This window comes from Panulirus ornatus, chromosome 6 (genome assembly GCF_036320965.1).
Source record: "Panulirus ornatus isolate Po-2019 chromosome 6, ASM3632096v1, whole genome shotgun sequence".
NCBI classification, from domain to species: Eukaryota; Metazoa; Arthropoda; class Malacostraca; order Decapoda; family Palinuridae; genus Panulirus; species Panulirus ornatus.
Window position 1 is genome coordinate 44,187,330 of NC_092229.1, and position 11,601 is coordinate 44,198,930.

At 46.1% G+C, this 11,601-nt stretch overlaps 3 non-coding genes across 3 annotated transcripts; all 3 read right to left on the bottom strand.

Annotated features, from left to right (window-relative positions):
* Nucleotides 1-853: 853 nt before the first annotated feature.
* On the bottom strand, nt 854-925 carry TRNAQ-CUG (transfer RNA glutamine (anticodon CUG)). The gene has a single exon. It is a non-coding gene; the product is annotated as a tRNA-Gln (tRNA).
* A 1,450-nt stretch (nt 926-2,375) lies between these two features.
* On the bottom strand, nt 2,376-2,447 carry TRNAQ-CUG (transfer RNA glutamine (anticodon CUG)). The gene has a single exon. It is a non-coding gene; the product is annotated as a tRNA-Gln (tRNA).
* A 2,352-nt stretch (nt 2,448-4,799) lies between these two features.
* On the bottom strand, nt 4,800-4,871 carry TRNAQ-CUG (transfer RNA glutamine (anticodon CUG)). Its single transcript has one exon. It is a non-coding gene; the product is annotated as a tRNA-Gln (tRNA).
* Between the last annotated feature and the right edge of the window lie 6,730 nt (nt 4,872-11,601).

Sequence of the window (11,601 nt, forward strand, 5' to 3'; positions counted from 1 at the left end):
GCTGGACCACACCAGCAAGTGAGGCTGGGCCACACCAGCAGGTGAGGATGGACCACACCAGTAGGTGAGGCTGGGCCACACCAGTAGGTGAGGCTGGGCCACACCAGCAGGTGAGGCTGGACCACACCAGCAGGTGAGGCTGGACCACACCAGCAGGTGAGGCTGGACCACACCAGCAGGTGAGGCTGGGCCACACCAGTAGGTGAGGCTGGGCCACACCAGCAGGTGAGGCTGGGCCACACCAGCAGGTGAAGCTGGGCCACACCAGCAGGTGAGGCTGGACCACACCAGCGGGTGAGGCTGGGCCACACCAGCAGGTGAGGCTGGACCACACCAGCAGGTGAGGCTGGGCCACACCAGCAGGTGAGGCTGGACCACACCAGCGGGTGAGGCTGGGCCACACACCAGCGGGTGGTGTTGGCTTGCGTGCTTGCATCGTCTACTTCTCTGTCCATCTTATAATGCCTGTATCAGTGTTAGTCTTCGTGTCTTCATTTATTAGTTTATCCGCCTCCGTACCCGGTGACATTTCCTTCTAATTTCCTCTGGTTCACACAATGGGGCACCTCTCCTTCCTTACGATGTTCAACGATGCGCTGTACGAGTATATGTACGTTGTGTTCACTGATGATGCACACTTCTTTCATGTGCTGCTTAACGATGTTGTCTTTACGTCAGTGGTGTTCAATGACGATTCTCTCTCTCTCTCTCTCTCTCTCTCTCTCTCTCTCTCTCTCTCTCTCTCTCTCTCTCTCTCTCTCTCTCTCTCTCTTGTGTAGAGTGGATAAAGTTTGATCTACTAATGTATGACGTAGCATTTCTATAAAAATAAACTTTGTTAAATAAAACAGTCAGGTCCCACCGAGACTCGAACTCGGATTGTTGGATTCAGAGTCCAAAGTGCTAACCATTACACCATGGGACCGCTGGGTCGACAGACTAATTTAAACGTAGATTATCTTGAGGAAGGATAGACATTAATGTGGAGTACTGACGAACACTGAATGTGTCTTGATATGATGATAAAGATGTACTGCGTCACGTTATGAAGTACACTCCCCATCCAATCAGCTAACTGTTAGGATTGGATTTCCTGCCAGCTGTTCTAACGTGTCTGTTATGATTTTAGTGTTGAACAATGTCATGGTTGTTGGGAATTTACCATAGAAACCGGGTGTGACACACACACACACACACACACACACACACACACACACACACACACACACACAATCATAGATGTCAGGATTGTTAGATGATGGTAAGCAGTCAAACTGAAAGTCACATACATCAGTGTTGATGGATTTAGTATTGATATTGTATCTGGACTGTCAGAAAGCATTTAACACTGTACCAAATGCAAGGTTGATTTGGACCTCCAGAAAGCATTTAACACTGTACTAAATGCAAGGTTGATTTGGACCGCCTGAAAGCATTTAACACTGTATCAAATGCAAGGCTGATTTGGACTGCCAGAAAGCATTTAACACTGTACCAAATGCAAAGTTGATTTGGACCGCCAGAAAGCATTTAACACTGTACCAAATGCAAGGCTGATTTGAAACTTGGATCAACAGGCAGGGATAAGGGAAAGACTCCTCCAGTGGCTAGAAGGTTATCTCAGTGGAAGGGAACTAAAGGACACATGTCAGAGGAACCCTCTCGAAATGGGTTGTTATAACCAGAGTGCCAAAAGGGAACTATCCTGGGGCTTGTTATGATGATTAATGGACGTGCGTGACATGCTGGAAGGCGTGGACTCCGACCCGAATATGTTGGCAGATGACAACAGAGGTTTATGAGGGAAGTGATAAGCGTGAGGGATTGCATTAGGTTACAAGGGGACGTTGGACAGACTCCAAACTTGGTCGATTCTTGGTGGATGAAGTGTTTAACCCGAGTTGATGTGAAGTACTAATGCTGGGTGACGGCAACAGAAGGCCTCAGTATGAGTCTTACCCTTCAGGAAGCAAGCTGTAGGAACGTGTGTGTGTGTGTGTGTGTGTATGTGTGTGTGTGTGTGTGTGTGAGAGAGAGAGAGAGAGAGAGAGAGAGAGAGAGAGAGAGAGAGAGAGAGAGAGAGAGAGAGACCCACTTTACACGTCGCAAGTCAGTAAGAATATCATCACGATAATGTTCATCACCTACGTAGGACAATTGTGATACACACAACACGGTTTTGTCGTGTCTCATCTTCAGGTTTCCTCACTCACCCCATGTTCTCTCTCTCTCTCTCTCTCTCTCTCTCTCTCTCTCTCTCTCTCTCTCTCTCTCTCTCTCTCTCTCTCTCTCTCTCTTGTGTAGAGTGGATAAAGTTTGATCTACTAATGTATGACGCAGCATTTCTATAAAAAACTTTGTTAAATAAAACAGTCAGGTCCCACCGAGACTCGAACTCGGATTGTTGGATTCAGAGTCCAAAGTGCTAACCATTACACCATGGGACCGCTTGAGAACCATTCGGGTGAGGAAGGGTTCAGACGATGTCACACCATGGGAAAGTGTGTGTGTGTGTGTGTGTGTGTGTGTGTGTGTGTGTGTGTGTGTGTGTGTGTGAAAGACTTTGTTGTTAACATTGTCTCTAACCTTTCGCCAGATTCCAATCTTAGGAGAACAGTTAACGAGACCAATTCTTTTGCGAGCAAATATTAGAACTGCATTCAAGTTCTTGTATGAGGAAATATTCAGCAAGCTGTTCACCTCGGACGTTAAGGGCCAAAACTGCGGTATGTTGCTCAAGTTTGGTTACCGTAGTGTCAGAAGCACAAAGAGCTGCTAGAGAAGGTCCAACGGAGGGCAACAAAGATGGCACCAGAATTAAAGAGAACCGAGTTACAGGGGAAGGACCGAGACGTTAGATTTGACCAACCTTGGAAGAGAGAAGAGTGTGGAGTGACCTTTAAGCACGAAACTTATTAAAAATGGTTTGACGGCTTACTCTTATAGTATGATTGTGGTGGATGGGTGGAATAGATGAATGAAGACATAGTTGATGCAGACAACATACATAAAGTTAAAACGTTGTATTGTGGTAAAGAATGTATACTGTATCTCCCAGTACATTATACATAGGTCATGGTAAACTCACACTTCACTAACTCTTCGTCTAGTCACCTTCTATTTCCGTAGTGTATCGCCTGACCCCCCAATAACTTGATATAAATCTCTGACAAGTTCCAAAGTAAAGGTTGCCTCAAGAGAGAGAGAGAGAGAGAGAGAGAGAGAGAGAGAGAGAGAGAGAGAGAGAGAGAGAGAGAGAGAGACCCACTGTACACGTCACAAGTCAGTAAGAATATCATAAACGATAAAGTTCATCACCTACGTAGGCAGACATGGACAGTTGTGATACACACAACACGATTTTGTCGTGTCTCATCTCCTTCAGGTTTCCTCACTCACCCCATGTTCTCTCTCTCTCTCTCTCTCTCTCTCTCTCTCTCTCTCTCTCTCTCTCTCTCTCTCTCTCTCTCTCTCTCTCTCTCTCTGGCGCGTCGTTCCTCCCACACCAGAACACCTCTGACCGTTTTCGCACACTCTAGCATCAGGCTTGAGTCATCAAACTTTCCTTGCGCGATTCTCGTCGGTTTTTTAACCCCCTCTGGACCACGGCTCCAGCCAGCCAGTGTCCGGTGTTGTGGGAAGCGCCTCTTCCTCTGCAGGGGGAGGGTCGTCACTCAGGTCATCTGGAGAGCTCGAAAAATCTCGGTTTACCAGTGAGGTTCATCCATGCACACACACGCGGGGAGTGAGCTGCCAGAACATGTTCAGGTCACTACTGTTCACATTGTGTGAGGTTTGATCGTCATCCCGTCAGTCTCCGGTACTGAATGATCCTCTTGGTCAACCTAACATCCATCGTCGTGGTATGTGATGTCATCTCGACCCGGCCATGCAGCAGGAACGTGCACAAAAGCATTGGTCGCCCCGTGTGTCGCCTGCTGTGGAGGGAATAAGGAAGGAGTTATTGCCTCGTCTTTGCGCGTCCGGAGGAGTGGAGGCATAGGAGATTGCGAGGCTGGAACTCTTGAAGAGCTGATTTTGCTCATTGTCTTTCGAACAGATTGTGAAGAGGTGTGTGTGTGTGTGTGTGTGTGTGTGTGTGTGTGTGTGTGTGTCTGTGTGTGTGTGCCCCTAGTGATGGGGATGTAGGACATACTCACGGTCATTCTGATATATGACTTGTCTATGACATTTCCATTTGGCGTAATCATCCTGCAAGGTATTTTTTTTTCTTTCCCCAGTGCTTACATTTTCCCCAACTCTTCCGGTCAGAAGTGACTCAAATGTTGGGAATGTAAGAATTACAGTCTCTCTCTCTCTCTCTCTCTCTCTCTCTCTCTCTCTCTCTCTCTCTCTCTCTCTCTCTCTCTCTCTCTCTCTCACCAGGAAAACGTGGACAACATTTCTACACATTTAACAACCTTTTCGACTCACAACATTACCCCTCCAGCTCATAACACTCTAACCCCTCCCTCCATAAAACAGACAGACACACACACACACACACACCACCTATAAACACGCCCCTTACACAACATTCTCCCACAACACCCTGTTCCCCCACCTCCTGGTGAGGGAGGAGGAGGAGGAGGAGGAAGACACCAGGGGAGTATCGGGTGGAGTGGCGTGGGTGCGACACAGTTGGCACAGGCGCCACCACACAGTGTCTGCCCGCACTCTTCCCTCCACCACCGCCACCACCTCCTCCTCCACCTCCTCCTCCTCCAGGGTTACCTCACCAGCCGGCCCGTCGTCCCCCCCCCTCATCAGCACCAGGTCCCACGACCAAAACGCTCGCCAGGTCCCACCGAGACTCGAACTCGGATTGTTGGATTCAGAGTCCAAAGTGCTAACCATTACACCATGGGACCGCTTGTGGGAAGAGGGTTCAAAAATTGAGTTTTGATCCTTAAAGGGAAGCGGGTTGGATGTCTACTACACAAGTCTACGTCAACCCTTAAGTACGACTTACACTTTTCGTAAGTGTGGAAACTGAAAATAAAGAAAACGGATTAGCATATATCTACCTGTCAGTCGTCGCTACGTACAGTGGCTCACTCACAGTGAACAGTGTTGGGCATGATGAATGTGACGTGTTGTCGTAAGGTGATGTCGTGTCTCACTTGTGGATAGACTGACATTATGCGACACGGTCGCAAAGAGTGGTTAATAGAACACACACACACACACACACACACACACACACACGACAGAAACTCCTAACAGTACAGGGCAGGGAGCGGGAGTAGGTGTGCAGTGTCTGGGGTCGATCAATAGACTCAGGGTATGATGACTACTGCTGTGGCACCGAGACTTTTTTTTACGGGGAGACAGTGAGACATAAGTGTATAGGAAACGTAGTGAAGATGTGGAAAGAATTATATACCCAGGCAGAACGCTTGGGGGGGGGAAATTTGTGGTCTGGTAGATGAAAAAGTTCAGAGAAAAGTGCAGAGTATATAGCAACATTGCTTGTTAGATCAAGTAAAGGGAGATTATGGGGAAACTCGGAGACACAGAGGTTGGCGAAGCAACACTGTTGGACGTAGCCATGAAGTGAGTGGCACCTGATTTAGAAAGATTGGTAAGCCGGGAGCTTGACACGCGTAGATCACCGACTATTTTACAGCTGGAAGAAGAAATGGGGAAGAAAGGAGGAATGTTCATTGAGACATTCCCGAAGGCTTCAGAACCTCACGATACAATTCATATGGTAAAAGAAAGGTGAAACACTGGCTGGTTCTGATCCAACGTGGAGGAGTCGACCAGTTGTCAGTACGTTTGCTTTCGAGTCATCTAGCCAGGACGTGGTCAGGCTGGCGAAGACACATATAACCAAAGTGGAACTCATGATAGACCAAGAGGGAGGAGGGAGGAAGGGAGGGAGGGAAGAACAACAGATGATACGAAGATAAGGAGAGGCCAAATGAGCCAAGAGGAGGAGGGAACAGCCCCTCCTGTACCGTAGAGAGGTGTTAGGAACATCAGGTGATGGTAATGTGAAGCTGATGTGTTATCATGTGATAACAACGTATACAAATGCTGATGATGGAGTAGGACTGACAAAGATCTGGAATTTGAGGATCGTGTGTGAGATAAGACGTGCCTGAGATGTAGTGTTGAAGCTGTGGCAGTAGAGCTTACCGGAGAGAGAGAGAGAGAGAGAGAGAGAGAGAGAGAGAGAGAGAGAGAGAGAGAGAGAGAGAGAGAGAGAAGGCCTGACCTCTTGTGTTCAGTGGGTTCCCATGACAGCAAGGAGGGAAAGGGAAGACGCAGGACGAGGAGGAGGAGTGGTCTTGCAAGTGGGATACAGCCTTATGTGTCGGACAATGATGGAAGCTGTCCCATCCAGACAGTACATGATGATGATGTGGGTAACTGTAGTACATAAGGCCGTTGTGGTGTTCATGTCATATAATCCCCGAAAGAAGTTTACCACTCCAGAAGATATATATATATATATATATATATATATATATATATATATATATATATATATATATATATATATATCCCTGGGGATAGGGGAGAAAGAATACTTCCCACGTATTCCCTGCGTGTCGTAGAAGGCGACTAAAAGGGGAGGGAGCGGGGGGCTGGAAATCCTCCCCTCTCGTTTTTTTTTTTAATTTTCCAAAAGAAGGAACAGAGTGGGCCAGGTGAGGATATTCCAAAAAAAGCCCAGTCCTCTGTTCTTAACGCTACCTCGCCAACGCGGGAAATGGCAAATAGTTTAAAAGAAAAAAAAAAAAAAAAAATATATATATATATATATATATATATATATATATATATATATATATATATATATATATATAGCTTCGTCTCTTCGATGTATATCAACTGACTGTTATATTTCTCTCTTGTGTCTCCCCTGATGATGTGATTATTACACGAAAGTGCACTTGGGAACTTTTCGCGTTTCATTTTCCCCGTGGACTCATAGGAATATATATATATATATATATATATATATATATATATATATTTATATATATATTTCTTTCGTCTGTTTCCTTGCGCTACCTCGCAAACGCGGGAGACAGCGACAAAGTATAATAAATAAATAAATATATAAATATATATATATATATATATATATATATATATATATATATATATATATATACAAAGAGAGCAATGCAAGACATTCAGATGGTACACGAAGCTGCTCTTAATATATGGTAAAGGACTGATGACGAGGGAACTTCAGCTGTAAGGAGGCAGATGAGGGGAAGTTCATAAGAGTCTTACGGTGACCGTCATGAAGACGGAGACTTTTAGTGTACTGGGCAACATTTCCTGTCCCAGCTCGTCAGCGAACGCACCGAGATCTAGAGTGTGTGATCCACCATCATTACCGGGTGTTGTCTTCATTCACACTAGCGTGGATATCATTGTGTCTTCATTCACACTGGCGTGGTTATCATTGTGTCTTCATTCACACTAGCGTGGATATCATTGTGTCTTCATTCACACTAGCGTGGATATCATTGTGTCTTCATTCACACTGGCGTGGATATCATTGTGTCTTCATTCACACTAGCGTGGATATCATTGTGTCTTCATTCACACTGGCATGGATATCATTGTGTCTTCATTCACACTGGCGTGGATATCATTGAGTCTTCATTCACACTGGCGTGGATATCATTGTGTCTTCATTCACACTAGCGTGGATATCATTGTGTCTTCATTCACACTGGCGTGGATATCATTGTGTCTTCATTCACACTGGCGTGGATATCATTGTGTCATCATTCACACTGGCGTGGATATCATTGTGTCTTCATTCACACTAGCGTGGATATCATTGTGTCTTCATTCACACTGGCGTGGATATCATTGTGTCTTCATTCACACTGGCGTGGATATCATTGAGTCTTCATTCACACTGGCGTGGATATCATTGTGTCTTCATTCACACTGGCGTGGATATCATTGAGTCTTCATTCACACTGGCGTGGATATCATTGTGTCTTCATTCACACTGGCGTGGATATCATTGTGTCTTCATTCACACTGGCGTGGATATCATTGTGTCTTCATTCACACTAGCGTGGATATCATTGTGTCTTCATTCACACTGGCGTGGATATCATTGTGTCTTCATTCACACTAGCGTGGATATCATTGTGTCTTCATTCACACTGGCGTGGATATCATTGTGTCTTCATTCACACTAGCGTGGATATCATTGTGTCTTCATTCACACTGGCGTGGATATCATTGTGTCTTCATTCACACTGGCGTGGATATCACTAACATCTCAAATGGCTCACCAGTTGGATATATAAAGGATCATGTCTGAGTTGGATTCTGTGGTAGATGAGAACGTGGAACGAGCAGAGATGCGACGAGGTTGAGAGAGGAGATAAACTCTTGGGTTCTGTACAGAGTTTACCCATTGCTGCGGTAACATGTAGTGGGAGATGGAGTTCAGTGTCCAAGGAGCTGAGCTCTGTGGTGAAAGGCTTAGGAACTCTGGGTGTCCGTCGCCTCAGATGCAGAGGAAATATCAAGAGAGACGGAGAAATGACTCGGTAAACGAAGGAGCTTTGCCATGACGATACAGACGATACTCCGGCGAGATAGAATGGAGAGGAGGTCTTAGAAAGCATTGAGGTGTCGAGAGAAGACATAAACAGAATAGCAAAGGGTCTTAGCCCATACGAGGGTCATGGTCCTGTGGAAATTTCGCCATACGCACTGAAGACGTGTGCAGATACGCATGACAGACCACTGGAAATACTGTTCAAGGTGTCTCAAACTAACGCCCAAAGTTGTACTGACGAAATTGACCCGAGATTGACCACAAGTAAATGCACTGTTGTGAGGAGGATGGGCCACGGTATATCAATATGAATATTGTTTAGCGGGAAATGAGCCGAAGAAATGTGTGTGTGTTACAGGAAGGACTTGGTCGATGACATGTTCCCTATTCTTCAACAGCGCCTCACGTTTGGAGAATAGTTAAAAGAGACAGATAGTAGAACAGCATTTTAAGTGTATGGATAAGAAAACGTTCAGCAAGCTGCTCACGTCCTACATGAGAATATACTTCTGAAGTTTGGTCGCCTCGCTTATAGGAGCACAAAGAACTGATAGAGAAGGTCCAGAGGAGGTTAAGAAAGATGGTAGGGAATTAAGAGAGCAAAGTTACGAGGAGAGGTTGGAGGTTTTGAATTGACCCATCGTAGAAGAGAATAGAGCGAGGGGTGACCTGATCACAACCTTAATGTTTTTCAAATGAGCTTGATGATATAGATGACATGAACTTAAACACGAAATTTGCTTAGAACTATTGGGGAAAGTCCTGTTACATTACAGGAGTGGCGGATGAATGGAATAGATTGAATGAGACAATTGTTGTAAAAAATGTTCAAGGGATGGGATTTGCACGAGTGTAAAACTCCCTCTCATTACAGTACAAATAGGCCATTACGGATAAGTAATTACACACACACACACACACACACACACACACACACACACACACACACACTCAGGGTAACAGCCTCTGCTCCCATGTTGATGGGTGACAAGTGAGGCTTTTGGAGTGGATGATACCCCGGGCGGCAGAGGCTGGCTGGGTCAGTGGCGCCACCCAGCAGTTCACAGAGACATGGACGCGGTATAGTACCCGCGGTGGAGGAAGCTCTCTTTCTGTTTACATACCCCCTCACTCTGCCCTCTCTCTCTCTCTCTCTCTCTCTCTCTCTCTCTCTCTCTCTCTCTCTCTCTCTCTCTCTCTCTCTCTCTCTCTCTCTCAAGTCGATCAAGCCTTGGTCAGTGATTCCTGCCCGGGAAGAACTACCTTTTACTATCACTGTTCGATCACTGGTGTTGTTAGAACTCGGCCCATCCTGTACGAACACAGGATAGCATTACACTTCTAGGTGTCCTGCAGGGGGAGGTTTTTTAAAGACCTGGTTGCCAGTGTGTGAGAAGAGGGTATATCATACTGTAATGATCCGTTGTTGTTTCTGTGTTGATGAAGACGGTTCATTCCAGAGCTGGAGGAGCCTCCGTTGTCTCTGCTCATACCAGTATGTTCTTGGTCTTCGGAGGTTCCAGTCAGTACCCCAAGGTGCTGCGCTGGGCGCCCCCGTGTCTTCCTTGTTGCATAGCTGCCACATCTGTTCTTTGCAGGGCGTCCTCGCCTTGGCTGGGTGACAGCTACACAACACAGGAACCAATTGTTGTTGTTGTTGGCTGCTCCCTGTAGACGCCATGAAGAAAATATGACGAATTGCGAGTAAAATTGCAAGACGGATTGCAGCCTGACTTTCAGGGGTTAAAGAGAATAGGTCCTGGGTTCGAGTCCTGGCTGTTGGAGGGTATTATGTGATAATATATATATATATATATATATATATATATATATATATATATATATATATATATATATATATATATATTCGTTGTATATCAACTGACTGTTATATTTCTCTCTTGTGTCTCCCCTGATGAGATTATCACACGAAAGTGCACTTGGGAACTTATCGTGTTTCATTTTCCCCGTGGACCCTTAGGAATATATATATATATATATATATATATATATATATATATATATATATATGATAATTTGACATAAAAAGAACGAAAATCGTTTAATTTTTTCTTTTTTAGCTAAAGAGAAATATTTAAATTTTGAAAACCCATTTGTTAGTTTTACGATGACATTTTTTCAATACAATAACTTCAGTCTGGCTCAACATGTGATTATGACAGAACTCCCTCACCGATGGTTGTGTTGTGAGGCATACAAGACTCCTAGCCCCTTCTCACAACACCCTCGTCCACTACTCCACACGATACGCACCTCACAACCCTCCGCACGACACCCTCGTCCACTACCCCACATGATACACACCTCATAACCCTCCTCACAATACCCTCGTCCACTACTCCACACAACACCTTCGTCCACTACCCCACACGATGCGCACCTCACAACCCTCCTCACAACACCCTCGTCCAATACCCCACACGATGCGCACTTCACAATCCTCCTCACAACACCCTCGTCCAATACCCCACACGATGCGCACCTCACAACCCTCCTCACAACACCTTCGTCCACTACCCCACACGATGCACTCTTCACAACCCTCCTCACAACACCCCCGTCCAATACCCCACACGATGCGCACCTCACAGCCCTCCTCACAACACCCCTGTACACTGCCCCACAACGACACACACCTCACAACCCTCTCCACAACACCCCGGTTCACTCCCCCATAACGACACACACCTCACAACACTCCCGTTTCACGAACCCACTCGACACACACCTCACAACACTCCCGTTTCACGAACCCACTCGACACACACCTCACAACACTCCCGTTTCACGAACCCACTCGACACACACCTCACAACACTCCCGTTTCACGAACCCACACGGCAGCACACACCTCACAACCCTCCCCACAACACCCCTATACACTACCACCACACGACACACACAACACAGCACCCCCTTACACTACCCCACCGGCACACACCTCACATCTCACAGAACCCCTGCATCAGGAAAGATCGGCTTGGGGTGGGGGGTGAGGTGATAATGAGGTGGGAGGGAGTGTGAGT